Here is a 19,692-nt window from a genome sequence, read left to right on the forward strand (position 1 = left end):
ACAGGAAAAACCATAGCCTTGACTAGATGAACCTTTGTTGGCAAAGTAATGTCTGCTTTTGAATATGCTATCTAGGTTGGTCATAACTTTCCTGCCAAGGAGTAAGCGTCTTTTAATTTCATGGCTGCAGTCACCATCTGCAGTGATTTTGGAGCCCAAAAAAATAAAGTCTGACACTGTTTCCACTGTTTCCCCATCTATTTGCCATGAAGTGATGGGACCAGATGCCATGATCTTCGTTTTCTGAATGTTGAGCTTTAAGCCAACTTTTTCACTCTCCTCTTTCACTTTCATCAAGAGGCTTTTGAGTTCCTCTTCACTTTCTGCCATACGGGTGGTGTCATCTGCATATCTGAGGTTATTGATATTTCTCCCGGAAATCTTGATTCCAGCTTGTGTTTCTTCCAGTCCAGCGTTTCTCATGATGTACTCTGCATAGAAGTTAAATAAGCAGGGTGACAATATACAGCCTTGACGTACTCCTTTTCCTATTTGGAACCAATCTGTTGTTCCATGTCCAGTTCTAACTGTTGCTTCCTGACCTGCATACAAATTTCTCAAGAAGCAGATCAGGTGTTTTGGTATTCCCATCTCTTTCAGAATTTTCCACAGTTTATTGTGATCCACACAGTCAAAGGCTATGGCATAGTCAAGAAAACAGAAATAGATGTTTTTCTGGAACTCTCTTGCTTTTTCCATGATCCAGCGGATGTTGGCAATTTGATCTCTGGTTCCTCTGCCTTTTCTAAAACCAGCTTGAACATCAGGAAGTTCACGGTTCAGATATTGCTAAAGCCTGGCTTGGAGAATTTTGAGCATTACTTTACTAGCGTGTGAGATGAGTGCAATTGTGCGGTAGTTTGAGCATTCTTTGGCATTGCCTTTCTTTGGGATTGGGATGAAAACTGACCTTTTCCAGTCCTGTGGCCACTGCTGAGTTTTCCAAATTTGCTGGCATATTGAGTGCAGCACTTTCACAGCATCATCTTTTAGGATTTGAAACAGCTCAGCTGGAATTCCATCACCTCCAGTAGCTTTGTTCGTAGTGATGCTTTCTAAGGCCCACTTGATTCCAGGATGTCTGACTCTAGGTCAGTGATCACACCATCGTGATTATCTGGGTCGTGAAGATCTTTTTTGTACAGTTCTTCTGTGTATTCTTGCCATCGCTTCTTAATATCTTCTGCTTCTGTTAGGTCCATACCATTTCTGTCCTTTATCGAGCCCATCTTTGCATGAAATGTTCCCTTGGTATCTCTCATTTTCTTGAAGAGATCTCTAGTCTTTCCCATTCTGTTGTTTTCCTCTATTTCTTTGCATTGATCGCTGAAGAAGGCTTTCTTATCTCTCCTTGCTATTCTTTGGAACTCTGCATTCAGATGTTTATATCTTTCCTTTGCTCCTTTGCTTTTTGCTTCTCTTGTTTTCACAGCTATTTGTAAAACCTCCGCAGACAGCCATTTTGCCTTTTTGCATTTGTTTTCCATGGGGATGATCTTGATTCCTGTCTCCTGTACAATGTCACGAACCTCATTCCATAGTTCATCAGGCGCTCTATCTATCAGATCTAGGCCCTTAAATCTATTTCTCACTTCCACTGTATAATCATAAGGGATTTGATTTAGGTCATACCTGAATGGTCTAGTGGTTTTCCCTACTTTCTTCAATTTCAGTCTGAATTTGGCAATAAGGAGTTCATGATCTGAGCTACAGTCAGCTCCTGGTCTTGTTTTTGCTGACTGTATAGAGCTTCTCCACCTTTGGCTGCAAAGAATATAATCAATCTGATTTTGGTGTTGACCATCTGGTGATGTCCATGTGTAGAGTCTTCTCTTGTGTTGTTGGAAGAGGGTGTTTGTTATGATCAGTACATTTACTTATAGCCATTCATCTTTTATTATGACCAATACTACAATAAGCATCTTTATACAGTATATCTTTGTACATCTGTCCTATAATTTCTTTAGGATAAACCACTAGAATTAGAAATATTAGCTCAAAGGCATGTACAAGAAATCTTTCAAATTGTTAATAGATTATTTTCTAGAAATGTTGCAGCAGTTTATACTACTAGAAAGTAGAATGAGAGTACCCATTTTTGCCATACCTTTGGACGCTGAATATTACCACTCCAATTGCTCTGAAAGGTTTAAATAAATCTTCAATCTTGCTTTAAAAAATTTGCATTTCTCTGTTTATTATTGAATTTAAGCAGTTTCTTTTCAGATAGTGGTAATCATTTGTATTTTATCTAACTGAGTGCTTAATTTTTGCCCATTTTTCTTTTGCTTATGTTTTATAACTGATAGATAAAAGTTCTATATATTTTATAGATCTTAAACCTTTGTGATATACATTGAAAATATTTTATAATGCATTTTATTAGTTTCTCATATTGAAAGACTTGATTTAAAATTTTATGTACTTCTGTAAAAGCAAAAGTCACAAAATTAATTTTCTGCTTTAATGTTTCTGGCTCTGTGACATGCTTACAAAAGCCCTTTCTACCTCAAAAGTATAAAAGTTTTCTACATTTCCTTCAAGTACTTCTAAATGTAAAAACAAAAGAACTTATGAATATTCTCTCATCATATAAAAAATATTTCTCCAAAATGGAGTTAACATATTTCTTTACCCAGTATATAACCATCATTTCAATGCTACATAATGAAATGTGAAACATTGAAATACTCCAGTTATTTTAAAATTCATCTGTAGGTTTTAAATATAAAAACAAATTATATGTGTGTGGATTTTAACTTAGACCCTATATTCTGTTTCATTGGTCTCTTTTTCCATACTTAATTCAAACCCAGAGTGTTTTCATTGCTGTGGCTTTAAAGTATGTCTTGATATTTAGAAGGACAGATTTCCACTCATTAATTTTTTTGTGTATTTATTCTTTCAAATGAAAGTTAGAATCAATGTAACTGATTTTAACTTTTTGATTCTTTCAAACTGCTATTAGAACTTTATTAGAATTGTGTAAATTTATAAATTAATTTAAAAGGAATTGAAATTTATATGAGATTGAATCTTCCTAAACAGAAATGCAATATTCAGTTCAGTTCAGTTCAGTCACTCAGTTGTGTCCAACTCTTTGCAACCCCATGAACCGCAGCACGCCAGGCCTCCCTGTCCATCACCAACTCCTGGAGTCCACCCAAACCCATGTCCATTACAATATAGAAATCCATTTATTTAAATCCTTCCTGTTTTTCAGTAAAGTTTTTTCTTATGGACATCTTAGGAAAATATAAATATTTAGTAATTCCTAAATTATTTCTGCTATATTAATAATTGTTTGATATTTAAATATTATCTTGCTATATGATTGTCTTACTAAACTCTCTGTTATTAGTTCTAGTTGTTTTTGAGGTATAATTGTATTACAAACAATGACCACTTGTCTCTTCTTTCCTTATATTTCAACTTGTCTTATTGAATTTGTTAGAACCTTCACAAAAATGTATAATATAAATGATCATATTTACCTTATTTCTGATGGAATGTACAACACTAAAAGTAGTTCCTGTTAAGTATGTGTTATCTGTTGACAAAATGTTGTCAAATAAGGAAACTTCCTTCTATATCTGGTTTTAAAAATTCATTATATTTATGTATTTGCAACTGCTCTGTCAGTAAAGAGTCTGCCTGCAATACAGGAGATCCGGGTTGATTCCTGGGTCAGAAAGATCCCCTGGAGAAGGAAATGGCAACCATGCCAGTATTCTTGTCTGGAGAATCCCATGGACAGAGGAGCAGTCTGTGGGATCACAAGAGTCGGACACGACTTAGCAACTAAATACCAATTAAGTACACAGCCCACACATGTATATTTTACCAAGAATAGATGTTTAATTTCACTGACTGTCTTTTGACATTTATCCAGATAATTATATAGTTTTTTCATTCAATATAAAATACAATGAATTCTATTAATTGATTTTCCAAAATTCCTGGGATGAGTTAATTGATTAAGATGTATTTTTAAAATATATTACTGTATTCCATTTCTCATATAATATTTAGAATATTTGCCTGTACATTTTTAAGTGAGACTTAATCTATACTTTTCTTTATCGTGTGCCATTTTTGTCAGATTTTGAATATGTGTTATTCTGCCTTCATAGATGGCTTTGCAAATGACTTTTTCCTTTTAAAATGAATTTTAAAGATTACTCTGGGTCACATCCCAGAAACAAAGTGAGAATACTTTTTATTGAGCATGTAGCCCCTCTATATTAACAAATTAGTGCTTCCCAGGCGGCACTAGTGGTAAAGAACCCGCCTGCCAATGCAGGAGACATAAGAGGCTCGGTTCAGTCTCTGGGTCAGGAAGATCCCCTGAAGGAGGGTGTGGCGACCCATTCCAGTATTCTTGCTTGGAGGATCCCATGGACAGTGGAGCCTGGCAAGCTGCAGTCCATAGGGTGGCAAAGAGTCAGACACAACTGAAGTGACTTAGCATGCATGCATATAACATATTACCCCCAAACTTTAGTGGCTTAAGACAACAAACATTTATTTCCTCACAACTGTTATGAGTCAGGAACTCAGGAGCGGCTTAGCTAGATGGTTCTGGATCATGATCCCTCATGACATTATAATTAAGATGCTGACTTGACTGGAGCTGGAGAGTAAGACTGTTAGCTGGAGCCTCAGTTCCTTGCCATGAGCTTCTCCACAGAAGCCACTTGAGTATCCTCATGACATAGCAGTTGGCTTTTCCCGAGGTAAGTGATCTAAGAGAGACAGAAGCAATATCTTTTATGACCTAGCCTGATAAATTATACACTACCACTTCTGACATATTCTACTGGTCACATAGACAAATCCTGATAATTACACAAGGATGTAATTACAAAAAGACAGGACTCATTGGGAAACTATTTGGAGTCCAGATACCATATTCCATCTCTTGTCTATGTTTTGGTCATCCTTTTTGATACCCAGTGGTGTTAAAATTGTACCACTGTGGATACTAATTGTAACTAAAACTTTGTAAGTAAGATCAGATCTCATCTTTAGTAACAGGGGTAAATATGATACCACTCTAATGGCAGAAAGCAAAGAGGAACTAAAGAGCCTCTTGATGAGGGTGAAAGAGGAGAGTGAAAAAGCTAGCTTAAAGCTCAACATTAAAAAAACTAGGATCATAACATCCAGTCCCATACCTTCAAGGCAAATGGGGGAAAAGTGGAAGCAGTGACAGATTGTCTCTTTTTGGGCTCCAAAATCACTGCAGATATGACTGTAGCCGTGAAATTAGAAGACACTTGCTCCTCAGAAGAAAAGCTATGACAGACCTAGGTAGCATATTAAAAAGCAGAGACAGTACTTTGCCAACAAATGTCTGTATAGTGAAAGCTATGGTCGTTCCAGTAGTCATGTACAGATGTGAGAATAGGACCATAAAGAAGGCTGAGCACCAAAGAATTGATGTCAAACCATGGTGCTGGAGAAGACCCTTGAGAGTCTCTTGGACAGCAAGGAAATCAAACCAGTCAATCCTAAAGGAAATCAACCCTGAATATTCACTGGAAGGACTGATGATGAAGCTGAAGCTGAAGCTCCAATAGTTTGGCCACCTGATGTGAAGAGCTGACTCATTGTAACAGACCTTGATGCTGGGAAATAGTGAAGGCAAAAGGAGAAGAAGGTGGCAGAGGATGAGATGGTTGGATAACATCACCGATTTAACGGACATGAAGTTGGGCAAAATCTGGGAGATAGTGAGGGACAGGAAGGCCTGGTGTACTGCAGTCCATGGGGTTGCAAAGAGTCAACACAACTTCAATTCAGTTCAGTTCAGTCACTCAGTCGTGTCTGACTCTTTGAGACCCCATGAACCACAGCACACCAGGCCTCCCTGTCTATCACCAACTCCCGGAGTCCACCCAAACCCATGTCCATTGAGTCAGTGATGCCATCCAACCATCTCATCCTCTGTTGTCCCCTTCTCCTCCCACCCTCAGTCTTTCCCAGCATTAGGGTCTTTTCAAATGAGTCAGCTCTTTGCATCAGGTGGCCAAAGTATTGGAGTTTCAGCTTCAACATCAGTCCTTCCAATGAACACCCAGGACTGATCTCCTTTAGAATGGACTGGTTGGATCTCCTTGCAGTCCAAGAGACTCTCGAGAGTCTTCTCCAACACCACAGTTCAAAAGCATCAATTCTTCAGTGCTCAGCTTTCTTTATAGTCCAACTCTCACATCCATACAAGACTACTAGAAAAACCATAGCCTTGACTAGACGGACCTTTGTGGACAGAGTAATGTCTCTGCTTTTGAATATGCTATCTAGGTTGGTCATAACTTTCCTGCCAAGGAGTAAGTGTCTTTTAATTTCATGGCTGCAGTCACCATCTGCAGTGATTTTGGAGCCCAGAAAAATAAAGTCAGCCACTGTTTCCACTGTTTCCCCTGTTTCCCCATCTATTTCCCATGAAGTGATGGGACCAGATGCCATGATCTTCATTTTCTGAATGTTGAGCTTTAAGCCAACTTTTTCACTCTCCTCTTTCACTTTCATCAAGAGGCTGTTTAGTTCTTCCTCACTTTCTGCCATAAGGGTGGTGTCATCTGCATATCTGAGGTTATTGATATTTCTCCCAGCAATCTTGATTCCAGCTTGTGCTTCCTCCAGCCCAGCGTTTCTCATGATGTACTCTGCATAGAAGTTAAATAAGCAGGGTGACAATACACAGCCTTGACGTACTCCTTTTCCTATTTGGAACCAGTCTGTTGTTCCATGTTAAGTTCTAACTGTTGCTTCCTGACCTGCATACAGGTTTTTCAAGAGCCAGGTCAGCTGGTCTGGTATTCCCATCTCTTTCAGAATTTCCCACAGTTTATTGTGATCCACACAGTCAAAGGCTTTGGCAGAAACAGATGTTTTTCTGGAACTCTCTTGCGTTTTCAATGATCCAGCAGATGTTGGCAATTTGGTCTCTGGTTCCTCTGCCTTTTCTAAAATCAGCTTGAACATCTGGAAGTTTATGGTTCATGTATTGCTGAAGCCTTGCTTGGAGAATTTTGAGCATTACTTTACTAGCGTGTGAGATGAGTGCAATTGTGCAGTAGTTTGAGCATTCTTTGGCATTGTCTTTCTTTGGGATTGGAATGAAAATTGACCTTTTCCAGTCCTGTGTCCACTGCTGAGTTTTCCAAATTTGCTGGCATATTGAGTGCAGCACTTTCACAGCATCATCTTTTAGGATTTGAAATAGCTCAACTGGAATTCCATCACCTCCACTAGCTTTGTTCTTAGCTTACTGAATAACAGCAACAATATGCATGTGTTCAATCCTGGTGATGAGAGACAAATTTCTACTTGACAAATATGGATTGCTGGTTGTGAATATGACAATTCTAGTACTTTTTAATGACCCTCATCTTCTGTCCAGAAGTTACTTGAAAATATTGTTTGGAAAGGGTGATGTGTCTGTTAAGAATTTCCCCCAGATTCTTCTCTACTACCACATTTTGCTTTAAAAAGAATAAAGAGTTAAATATAAAACTGGGTACTTCAGGGGTGGGACAGCTAAGGTTAGATATATATAAAACTTGTCCATTTTGGAAAAATTGCCTTGTGTACATCCTCATTCAGAACACAGAAAGAAAAGAAGCATTTACTCTAATGGCATGACTTCTGAGGCCAAGTCATAAAAGGCATTGTTACTTCTCTGTCTTGGATCACTGGAGAAGGCAACTGCTATATCACTAGTCTGTGTGTGTGTGTGTGTGTGTGTGTGTGTGTGTGTGGTTGGGAGGAAATTTCTTCAGGGTGAGGGGAAAGTGTCATGCTATTTTAGTTGAACTTGGCATTTAGTCCCATCTTCTTTCCTCTCTCCACTAAAAATATCACAGAATTAGAAAAACATTGTTTATTTTATTTTTTCAATAGTAAAAGATGCTTATCAGTTTTCACAATCAATAGTCAGACAAAAAATAAAAGATAATTGCACTTGCAAGCCATATGGAAACATGATCAACTTAACAATATAAAATAATTACATACAATTTTGGGGGTTAAGTAGAGTGATGCATTAAGTGGAAGTGCATACATGCACATGTTCTCATCTGCCCAGCCAGTTGATGCTTTTTGGTTGGTGCTTGTAATCCTTTTATAGTTAAGGTAATTATTGATATGTATGATCCTATTACCATTTTCTTAATTGTTGTGGGTGTATTTTGTGTAGGTCTTTTCCTTCTCTTGTGTTTTCTGCCTAGGGAAGTTCCTTTAGATTTGTTGTAAAGCTGGTTTGGTGGTGCTGAATTCTCTTTTGCTTGTCTAGAAAGCTTTTACGATTTCTCCATCAAATCTGAAGAAGGGTCTTGGTGGGTAGAGCATTCTTGGTTGTGGGTTCTTCCCTTTCATCACTTTAAATATATCATGCCATTCTCTTCTGGCTTGTAGAGTTTCTGTTGAAAAATCAACTGAAAACCTTATGGGAGTTCTCTTGTGATTTGTCATTTTTTCTCTTGTTGATTTTAATATTTTATCTTCATCTTTAATCTTCATCATTTTGATTAGTATGTGTCTTGGTGTGTTCCTCCTTGGGTTTATCCTATCTGGGACTTTCTGTGCTTCCTGGAGTTGGTTGACTATTTCCTTTCCCATGTTAGAGAAGTTTTCAGCTATTATTTCTTCAAATATATTCTTGGGTCCCTTCTCTCTCTCTTCTTTGGGGCCCTCTGTAATGTGAATGCTGGTGCATTCAATGTTGTCCCAGATGTCTCTTAGGCTGTCTTCATTTTTTTCATTTTACCCCCCTACATTCTGTTTTGCAGCAGTGATTTCCATCATTCTGTCCTCCAGGTCACTTTTTTGTCCTTCTGCATCAATTATTCTGCTTTTGATTCCTTCTAGTGTATTGTTCATCTCTGTTTGTTTCTTCTTTAGTTCCTCTAGATCTTTGGTAAACATTTATTGCATATTTTCAATCTTTGCCTCCATTCTTTTTCTGAGATCTTGGATTATCTTTGCTATCATTATTCTAAATTTTTTTTCTAGAATGTTGCCTATCTCCATCCACTTCATTTTGGTTGTTTTTCCAGAGTTTTATCTTGTCCCTTCATCTGGGACAAAACCCTCTGCTTTTTCATCCTGATAAACTTTCTGTGATGTGGTTTTGGTTTTAGCCACTGCAGGATTGTGGTTCTCCTTCTTCCCATTTTCCATAGATAGATAGATAGAGATATAGCTATATTCCACTTACAAATAACCTCTCTAAGTCTGTGTCTATATAGATCCCTGTATTAGCTTGTTTGCCTGAACTGACATAAAAGATAGTTTTTAAATTAAGTTTTTATTCATTTATTTTTAATGGTACAGAGAAACTTTATCTTCTTCAAATTCTTTGGTCAAATACCTTATTCCTCCAACCATCCTATTCAGTTATTAGTCCAATAATGCAGGAATTTTTCCCACTTTGTCTACATTCTGAGAAGCATCTCTGAATTATTCTTGCATTGTGGAATGTATCCTATTTTATCTTTTTTTATCTCATCTGGAAGCTACTTTTTTTCTCTCATTTCCCTACTTTACCAATTTTGTTTTTACATCTACGTTTTCAACCTTTTTTAAAACACTATATTTGAACATTAAATCAGGAATGGAAGAAAGGTGGAAATTTGTGAAAGGGAGGCTTCAAAGAAGATCTACTGGGTAAGAAGAACTGAGATACAAGTGAAGTTTTCCTATTTTACTAAAATGTCTCCAGTCATGACAAAGGTCCTTTTCAGCTCAATTACTTTTATTCTATAATCTATGTCTGCCTTTGATGCAAAACCATTTTTTCTTGTAAAAGCTTATAAGTAGAGCAGATTAAGAAATATATGTCACTTTAATTGACAAACAATATAGAGTTTAGATTCTCACATACTGTTCTTACCCCAACTCCACACTGCCTTTCACTGTGACGCCTGGAGTTGGAAGAGGGAACTATTCCCCACAACTCCCAACAATCTGCAGAACATAGTTTAAAAATCATTGGACTAAATAGGCTCTGAGCCCTTGCTCTGAAGTTCTGTGTGTCCATAATTCTCCTTACCTTTCTTCTCCCCCTATTTAAATCATACTCAAAGCCCAGTCTACATCTCTGACCTCACCTAAATATATTTGTATCACCCTCTGTGTTCTTGCCCATGTTGTTCCTGCTTTGTCAACTTCCCTCCCCACCTTTTTTGGTCGTGAAGAAGTGTAGAATTTTAAGGCAATAAACTGTATTCTAGTTTGACTGGAGCATGGGACTTCTGAAGGAAAACAGTAAGAAAACTGGGTACGGATCATAGAAATAGTAACTGTCTGAGGTATTGTAGGTGTCTAGCCACTTAGGTCTAGAATAAGAGAATTACACAATATCAACCGACTTATATGACCTCACAGCTCCTTTCCCGTCTAGCATTCCTGACTTCTATGATCAGAGTTGTTTCTGGTCTGGCAGCAGGGGATGGAGTGAACTGGAGCAGGCAGGACCACAGGCACGGACATCATGTTCCATTCCCTGGTCTGTTAGTTCCGTAAATTAAAAGCCATAAAAAAGCAATATCCACCGAAGCATCTTTCTTTTGCCCCTCCTGTGACATGTCTAAGTGGGTCTTCCATTTCTCCACAGGATTGGGAAATCTGAAATCACCTTCAGTCAGCACTTCAATTGGCAGATGGTGTTTTGAACTCCTGGCTTCTCTTGGAATTTCCCTCACAATCTCCATTTCTCTATCCCTGTTTTTTGTTTAAACATTCATGTAGCATTCTGAACTCATTAAAAACATTCCACATCCACAATTTCATTTTATAACAACTTAGTAATGGAAGAAATTATCTTCATTTTACAAATGAGGAAACTCAGTGCCTGGCAGGTTAAATAACTTGGTAAGATCACTAATATTAGTGGCAGAACCATAACAGAAAAGTGATGAACTGGGAGCTAAGAGACCAGTATGACAAGTGTATGCTCATACTGTTAACACGATTTAGTGGGAACAGCTCCCTTCTTGCCACCATGCCCACTGCCAAGTTAGACCTAATCATCTCCGTGATGTCATGAACATCATTGACAATCTAGTCAATGTGAAAATCTCCACACAAAAGAAAATGCTTTAGACTAATCATCTTTGCTTTTCAAGATGTGGATTTGTGGGACACTCAACATTGTGGATGGCTTAAGAGTTGGCACAATTAGGACAAAGTAGGTTTTCAAAGTTGGTTGGAGGCAAATAGGCCCATGGAATATGGTAACCAGATTTTGCACATCTAAAATACATTCCTATTTAAGAAAGAGAAACTTTCTAAATCAGCTCATAGCAGTACAAGATGGAAATAAAAGTCTTATGCCAAAACTCCAGCCACCACAAAATCTGTTCAGTTCTCTCAGAGTCAGATTGGCAATGTGTCAGAACATGCCTCTCATCCCTGCCCAAAGGCTGGAATCCACCATTTCACAGGCAGAACTCTGGCACCTTTCAGAAGCTCAGTGTTTAGAGGGGAGAAGATACAGTGGGCTGGGGGGCTCCATGAGTACTGGGAGAGGGCGTGGGACCTGGTTACTATGTTCAGAGGCACCGCTGATGTCAAACCCTCACCTCCCTCCTGCTCAGACTGGAGCAAGCACACAGAAAACTCCCTTTTGCAGCTGTGCAAACTGTTCCTGTTGAACTGCAACACGCCCACTGCCCCCTACAGTCATTCCAAATCCACAGTTTCATTGGCCATATTCAGAGGGAAATTAAAAAAACCTGTCTATTTACCAGTTGGCCCTTTTTCAATCAGATGAAATTAAAATGAAGCCTGAAGTGTTTTAAATGAAATGCTCTTCCAGTTTATGCTCTGGAGTTTCCATGCTTCTTCCTCCTCTGCCTGATTAGGGCAAGCTGGCCAGCTGAGGGCTTTTCTTCCAGTGTCTCCTAAGGAACATTCTGAAAAGTTGGCTATAGGGCTGCATTTCTGTCTAATATGCATCTGCTTCAGGCTTCATTCTACCTTCCCTGGTGGAATGTGGGACGTTAGGATTGGATTCTAAAGGCTGGCCCTGTAGAGGGAAGAGGGGCGGGGACAAAATTACTCAGATTTGCCACAGATCTTATGAGAGCCCATTGTCCCCACTGGTCCTGCAATACACAGTCTTCCCAGCTCCGTGTCCTACCCCAGTCTGTGGGGAAGAAGGTTACTTTCCTTTGTGGAAATAAATGATGAGATCTGCCCCTTTCAATGGAAGCTCAGGTGGGAAGGGGTAAAACATCTCTTCCAAATCCCTGTAAACTGTACTTCTAAGAGTTTGACATCAAAAGTGGTGTTAGAATTAAGAGGTACAAACAACTGCGTAAATATGAATAAGCTACAAGCATATGTTATACAGCACAGGGATTATAGTTAATATTTTATAATAACTATCAAAGGACTGTAGGCTTTCCTGGTGGCTCAGAGGGTAAAGAATCTGCCTGCAATGCGGGAGACCTGCATTTGATCCCCAGGTTGGGAAGATCCCCTGGAGGAGGGAATGGTAACCCAGTCCAGTATTCTTGCCTGGAGAATCCCCATGGACAGAGGTGCCTGGTGGGCTACAGTCCATGGGGTCACAAAGAGTTGGACACAGCTGAGCAACTAAGCACAGCACAGCATAAATGGAGTGTAAACTTTAAAAATTATGAGTCACTATGTTGTACACCTGAAACTTACATAATGTACTTCAGTAAACAAACTCATAGAGAAAGATAGAAATTTATATTACTACAGGGAGGTGGGGGTTGGATAATTGCATGAAGGTGGTCGAAATGTACAAAATGCCAGATATAAGATAAAGAAGCATTAGGGATGTAATGTACAACACGATAAATACAATTAACACGGCTGCATATTATATATTGAAAGTTATTATGAGAGTAAATCATTAGAATTCTCACCACAAGAAATGTTTTTCTGTTTTTTAAATTTTATATCTGTATGAGTGATGGATGTTTGTTAATCTTATTGTCATCATTTTATGATGCACGTAAGTCAAATCATTATGCTATACACCTCAAACTTATACAGTGCTGTAGGTCAGTTATATCTCAAAACCAGAAGAAAAAAAGTGAAAATAAAATACTACTAAATGAAGATAAATGAGTAAATACATAAATAGATGGTCAAATTTTTTAAAAGTTGTTTTAGAGGTTTGGGGACAGAGGGAACATGGACCTCTTTTGTTACCTCTATCCCAAGTGCAATGCAAATCCCAGTGGTTCTTGGATATGTATTGGAGTCATCTCTGGAGCTTTCTAGAAATATAATTGTCATGCAATGAGCCCAAATATTCTAATTCAGTAGCGAGGGCACTGCAGCATCTCAGCCCTTATGTAGTTTATAAGGTTTTACAGTGATTCTCCTGCAGATGGTTTCATATATTTGCCAGTTTTCTCATCTGAAATGTGTATCAAAACCACCCTAAGGGTGGAATTCTAAAATCACTGGGAAAAAATTCTAAGTGGAAATCCGTAGCACACGGGTAAGGAGACAGCCAGTTTAAAATGACTGGAGGATATAAAAGTAGGAAGATTTATAGGATACAGCAATAAATGCCCCATTTGTAGACAAATGGAGTAAGGCTGTTTTTTCTAGAAAGACTACCTTGGCCAGCAGCAATAGTCACTAAAATTAATTGTGCTCTAGCTGCAGAGGTAGTACCTAGCTGACGGTGGAAAGAATAGAAAGTCTCATCCTTGGAGGTTGGCTTGTTTGTAGTTGTTTAATCACTGAGTCATGTCTGACTCTTTGCGACCCCATGGACTATACCCACTCAGCTCTTCTGTCCATGGGATTTCCCAGGCAAGAATACTGGAGTGGGTTGACATTTCTTTTTCCAACGTATCTTCCCAAACCAGGGATCGAAACTACATCTCCTGCATTGGCAGGTGGATTCTTTATCACTGAACCACCAGAGAAGTCCCAGAGGTTGGGTAATATTAGACTCATCCATCCTCAAGGAGAAGGGATACATGTGGATAATCACCACATGCCTCAGGGAAAAAACATAGGTCAGTTATCTTCAAAATTTTGAGCTCCCATTTCTAGTGGTTTTAGATATCTTGAATATGTTCTGTTTATCAAGACTTCTTTTTTTTTTTTTAACAAGTAATGCTGAGGTGTTTTTTTTTTTTTTTTAATTTTATTGATTTACAATGTTGTTAGTCTCAAATGTACAATAAAGTGATTCAGGTAAACATATACATATATTCATGCTTTTTCAGATTCTTTTCTCATATAGATTTTTACACAATATTGAGTAGAGTTCCCTACACTATACAGTAAGTCCTTGTTGATTGCCTATTATATAACAGTAATGTGTGTATGTTAATTCCAAACTCCTAATTTATCCCGCACTCCACATTTCCCCTTTGGTAACCATGAGTTGGTTTTCAAAATCTGTGAGTCTGTCTCCATTTTGTAAAAGTTCATTTATCAGTATCAGTTCAGTTCAGTCTCTCAGTCATGTCCGACTCTTTGCAACCCCATGAACCTCAGCACACCAGGCTTCCCTGTCCATCACCAACTCCGGGAGTCCACCCAAACCCATGTCCATTGAGTCAGTGATGCCATCCAACCATCTCATCCTCTGTTGTCCCCTTCTTTTCCCACCCTCAATCTTTCCCAGCATCAGGGTCTTTTCAAATGAGTTAGCTCTTCACATCAGGTGGCCAAAGTATTAGAGTTTCAGCTTCAGCATCAGTCCTTCCAATGAATATTCAAGACTGATCTCCTTTAGGATGGACTGGTTGGATCTCCTTGCAGTCCAAGGGACTCTCAAGAGGCTTCTCAACACCACAGTTCAAAAGCATCAATTCTTCGGTGCTCAGCTTTCTTTATAGTCCAACTCTCACATCCATACATGACCACTGGAAAAACCATAGCCTTGACTAGGTGGACCTTAGTTGACAAAGTAATGTCTCTGCTTTTCAATATGCTGTCTAGGTTGATCATAACTTTCCTTCCAAGGAGAAAGCGTCTTTTAATTTCATGGCTGCAATTACCATCTGCAGTGATTTTGGAGCCCAGAAAAATAAAGTCAGCCACTGTTTCCACTGTTTTCCCATTTGTTTGCCGTGAAGTGATGGGACCGGATGCCATGATCTTCGTTTTCTGAATGTTTGAGCTTTAAGCCAGCTCTTCCTCTCTCCTCTTTCACTTTCATCAAGAGGCTCTTTAGTTCTTTTTCGCTTTCTGCCATAAGGGTGGTGTCATCTGCATATCTGAGGTTATTGATATTTCTCTTGGCAATCTTAATTCCAGCTTGTGCTTCTTCCAGCCCAGCGTTTCTCATGATGTACTCTGCATAGAAGTTAAATAAGCAGGGTGACAATATACAGCCTTGAAGTACTCCTTTTCCTATTTGGAACCAGTCTGTTGTTCCATGTGCAGTTCTAACTGTTGCTTCCTGACCTGCATACAGGTTTCTCAAGAGGCATCTATTTTAAAATGAGATTCCACAAATGAATGGAAATATCATATGGCGTTTGTCTTTCTCTGTCCGACTTACTTCACTTAGTATGATACTCTCTAGGTCCATCCATGTTGCTGCAAATGGCATTATTTTGTTCTTTTTCATGGCTAATAGTTCATTATTAAGACTTTCATTTTATTCTTTCACTAAATATTATTGACCACACCGATATGCCAGTCATTCACTCAGTGCTAGATTCTGGAGGGCAATGATATTGCCGTCAGAACTTTTTTTCTCTGATCCTTTCTCTTCTTGCCTTATTGTTACTTGATCTTAGCTTTTCATTTAGACTTTTTCTACATGGTAGAGAAGTTGACTTCTGCTGCCCTTGATTTACACCCTTCTGCTTAGAAACTCCAAGAAAAGGGAGCTTCTTTCTTTCAGCATCTGTCACTCTTAGGGAAATATTTGGAATGGCTCTGCTCGTGTCACATACCCAACCATGGCAGATGATGTTTTCATTGGAGAGATGATGATCACATCAATACATTCATTCTTCATTCTAGATAAGCATCTTACAACATAGTTGATACTCCTTCTACCAAGTGAGAGAAGGGGACAGGGATTGGTGGGGGTTCCTATATTTCCCTTTCTTCTATTTGGGTGGGGACTGTCATGGTTCCAACCAACAGAGTACTTTAGAAATGGTGACATGGAACTCTTGAGGACAGGACATCAAAAGAATATCAAAAAGACGTCAGAAACACTTTATGGCTGGCATCCACGCTCTCTCTCTTGGGATACTCATCTTTTGATCCCAGCCTCCATGTTGTGAGGAAGCCCAGGCCACATGGAGATGCAACATCAGCATCAACATGCAGAGATGTTTGTGAGTCTGCACCTGATTTCAGCCCTAGACTTCAGTTCTTCCGGCTGTGACCCCAAAGACTGTGTAACAGAGATGAGCCATCCTGCTCTGCCCTGTCTAAATTCCTGACCCACAGCACCCATGAGCTATAATAGATCATTACTTATGTTTTAAGTCACAAAGTCTTGAAAATTTGTTGTGCAGCAAAAGGTGCTTCCCTGGTAGTTCAGTTGGTAAAGAATCTGCCTGCAATGCAGGAGACCTGGGTTTCATCCCGGGGTCAGGAAAATCCCCTGGAGAAGGAAATGACTACCCACTCCGGTATTCTCACCTGGAGAATTTCGTGGACAGAGGAACCTGGTGGGCTATGGTCCATGGGGCTGCAAAAGTTGGACATGACTTAGTGACTAAATCACCACCACCATACGACTGATAAGTAAATAGTTGTCCATTGAGCTGATCTCTGTTGCCCTGCGATTGGAACATTATGATTAGGGGAGCAGATGTGTTACTAAAGAGGAAGAGATGTGAAAGGTTGCTGGGTAGACAAGATGAATAGATACCACCACTCAGTATGATCATTCTAGGATAAGTTAATTTCCCATGAGTGTATAAGTATACATGTATATAAACAATTGAAGCCAGAGTCATTATTATAAACAGCAAATGGAAAAGGATCCTGATTTTACTAATTCTATTTGCTACACCATGAGCAGTCTAGTATTATCCAGGTAACATATGTCTGTTTTCTCTGATTTATTACTTAGGCAATGATTCTCAATTCAGTAAAGCTTAAGACCAAAATTTCAGAAGTGTTACAAAGAAGATTTTGGGTACAAGTTAAAGTTCCACCTTGTAAGTTGGGAGACTGAGTTTGAAAGCTGGTTTAAGAAACAGGTTCTACAGTGGCGTTTAAGAAGAGACCACACTCTGGGTGGGATGGGGGATCACTTTCAAGAAAGAATGCTTGTTTTCCAGCACAGCTTCCCTCTACCTGCTTTGCTCTGAGCAATTCAGGAGTTTGTCCATTTGTCTTCTCAGTTCAGTTCAGTTCAGTCGCTCAGTCGTGTTTGACTCTTCGCGACACCATGAATCGCAGCACGCCAGGCCTCCCTGTCCATCACCAACTCCCGGAATTCACTCAGACGAATGTCCACTGAGTCAATGATGCCATCCAGCCATCTCATCCTCTGTCGTCCCCTTCTCCTCCTGCCCTCAATCCCTCCCAGCATCAGAGTCTTTTCCAATGAATCAACTCTTCGCATGAGGTGGCCAAAGTACTGGAGTTTCAGCTTCAGCATCATTCCCTCCAAAGAAATCCCAGGGCTGATCTCCTTCAGAATGGACTGGTTGGATCTCTTTGCAGTCCAAGGGACTCTCAAGAGGCTTCTCCAACACCACAGTGCAAAAGCATCAATTCTTCGGTGCTCAGCCTTCTTCACAGTCCAACTCTCACATCCATACATGACCACAGGAAAAACCATAGCCTTGACTAACGACCCTTTGTTGTCAAAGTAATGTCTCTGCCTTTGAATATGCTATCTAGGTTGGTCATAACTTTCCTGCCAAGGAGTAAGCGTCTTTTAATTTCATGGCTGCAGTCACCATCTGCAGTCATTTTGGAGCCCCAAAAAATAAAGTCTGACACTGTTTCCATGTTTCCCCATCTATTTCCCATGAAGTGATGGGACCAGATGCCATGATCTTCATTTTCTGAATGTTGAGCTTTAAGCCAACTTTTTCACTCTCCTCTTTCACTTTCATCAAGAGGCTTTTTAGTTCCTCTTCACTTTCTGCCATAAGGGTGGTATCATCTGCATATCTGAGGTTGTTGATATTTCTCCCGGAAATCTTGATTCCAGCTTGTGTTTCTTCCAGTCCAGCATTTCTCATGATGTACTCTGCATATAAATTAAATAAACAGGGTGACAATATACAGCCTTGACGTACTCCTTTTCCTATTTGGAACCAGTCTGTTGTTCCATGTCCAGTTCTAACTGTTGCTTCCTGACCTGCATACAGATTTCTCAAGAGGCAGGTCTGGTGGTCTGGTATTCTCATCTCTTTCAGAATTTCCCACAGTTTATTGTGATCCACACAGTCAAAGGCTTTGGCATAGTCAAGAAAGCAGAAATAGATGTTTTTCTGGAACTCTCTTGCTTTTTCCATGATCCAGCGGAAGTCGGCAATTTGATCTCTGGTTCCTCTGCCTTTTCTAAAACCAGCTTGAACATCTGGAAGTTCACCGTTCACATATTGCTAAAGCCTGGCTTGGAGAATTTTGAGCATTACTTTACTAGCATGTGAGATGAGTGCAATTGTGTGGTAGTTTGAGCATTCTTTGGCATTGCCTTTCTTTGGGATTGGAATGAAAACTGACCTTTTCCAGTCCTGTGGCCACTGCTGAGTTTTCCAAATTTGCTGGCATATTGAGTGCAACACTTTCACAGCATCATCTTTCAGGATTTGGAATAGCTCAACTGGAATTCCATCACCTCCACTAGCTTTCTTCGTAGTGATGCTTTCTAAGGCCCACTTGACTTCACATTCCAGGATGTCTGGCTCAAGGTCAGTGATCACACCATCATGATTATCTGGGTCATGAAGATCTTTTTTGTACAGTTCTTCTGTGTATTCTTGCCATCTCTTCTTAATATCTTCTGCTTCTGTTAGGTCCATACTATTTCTGTCCTTTATCGAGCCCATCTTTGCATGAAATATTCCCTTGGTATCTCTAATATTCTTGAAGAGATCTCTAGTCTTTCCCATTCTGTTGTTTTCCTCTATTTCTTTGCATTGATCACCGAAGAAGGCTTTCTTATGTCTTCTTGCTATTCTTTGGAACTCTGCATTCAGATGCTTATATCTTTCCTTTGCTCCTTTGCTTTTTGCTTCTCTTCTTTTCATAGCTATTTGTAAGGCCTCCTCAGACAGCCATTTTGCTTTTTTGCATTTCTTTTCCATGGGGATGGTCTTGATCCCTGTCTCCTGTACAATGTCACAAACCTCATTCCGTAGTTCATCAAGCACTCTATCTATCAGATCTAGGCCCTTAAATCTATTTCTCACTGCCATTGTATAATCATAAGGGATTTGATTTAGGTCATACCTGAATGGTCTAGTGGTTTTCCCTACTTTCTTCAATTTCAGTCTGAATTTGGCAATAAGGAGTTCATGGTTTGAGCCACAGTCAGCTCCTGGTCTTGTTTTTGCTGACTGTATAGAGCTTCTCCATCTTTGGCTGCAAAGAATATAATCAATCTGATTTTGGTGTTGACCATCTGGTGATGTCCATGTATAGAGTTTTCTGTTGTGTTGTTGGAAGAGGGTGTTTGCTATGACCAGTACATTTTCTTGGCAAAACTCTATTAGTCTTTGCCCTGCTTCATTCCATATTCCAAGG

At 39.4% G+C, this 19,692-nt stretch overlaps 1 protein-coding gene across 11 annotated transcripts in view; it reads right to left on the reverse strand.

Annotated features, from left to right (window-relative positions):
• Window positions 1-3,259: 3,259 nt before the first annotated feature.
• The window catches only part of LOC101908144 (craniofacial development protein 2), a 50,689-nt gene continuing 34,256 nt past the window's right edge, over window positions 3,260-19,692 (reverse strand). For 2 of the 11 annotated variants that reach the window (XM_059878874.1, XM_059878882.1), the window contains one exon: window positions 14,617-18,190. The gene's annotated coding sequence lies outside the window, so the exon portion shown is untranslated. The other 9 variants (XM_059878879.1, XM_059878873.1, XM_059878880.1 and 6 more) reach the window with 9 other exon arrangements.

This window comes from Bos taurus, chromosome 20 (assembly GCF_002263795.3).
Source record: "Bos taurus isolate L1 Dominette 01449 registration number 42190680 breed Hereford chromosome 20, ARS-UCD2.0, whole genome shotgun sequence".
Taxonomy (NCBI): domain Eukaryota; kingdom Metazoa; phylum Chordata; class Mammalia; order Artiodactyla; family Bovidae; genus Bos; species Bos taurus.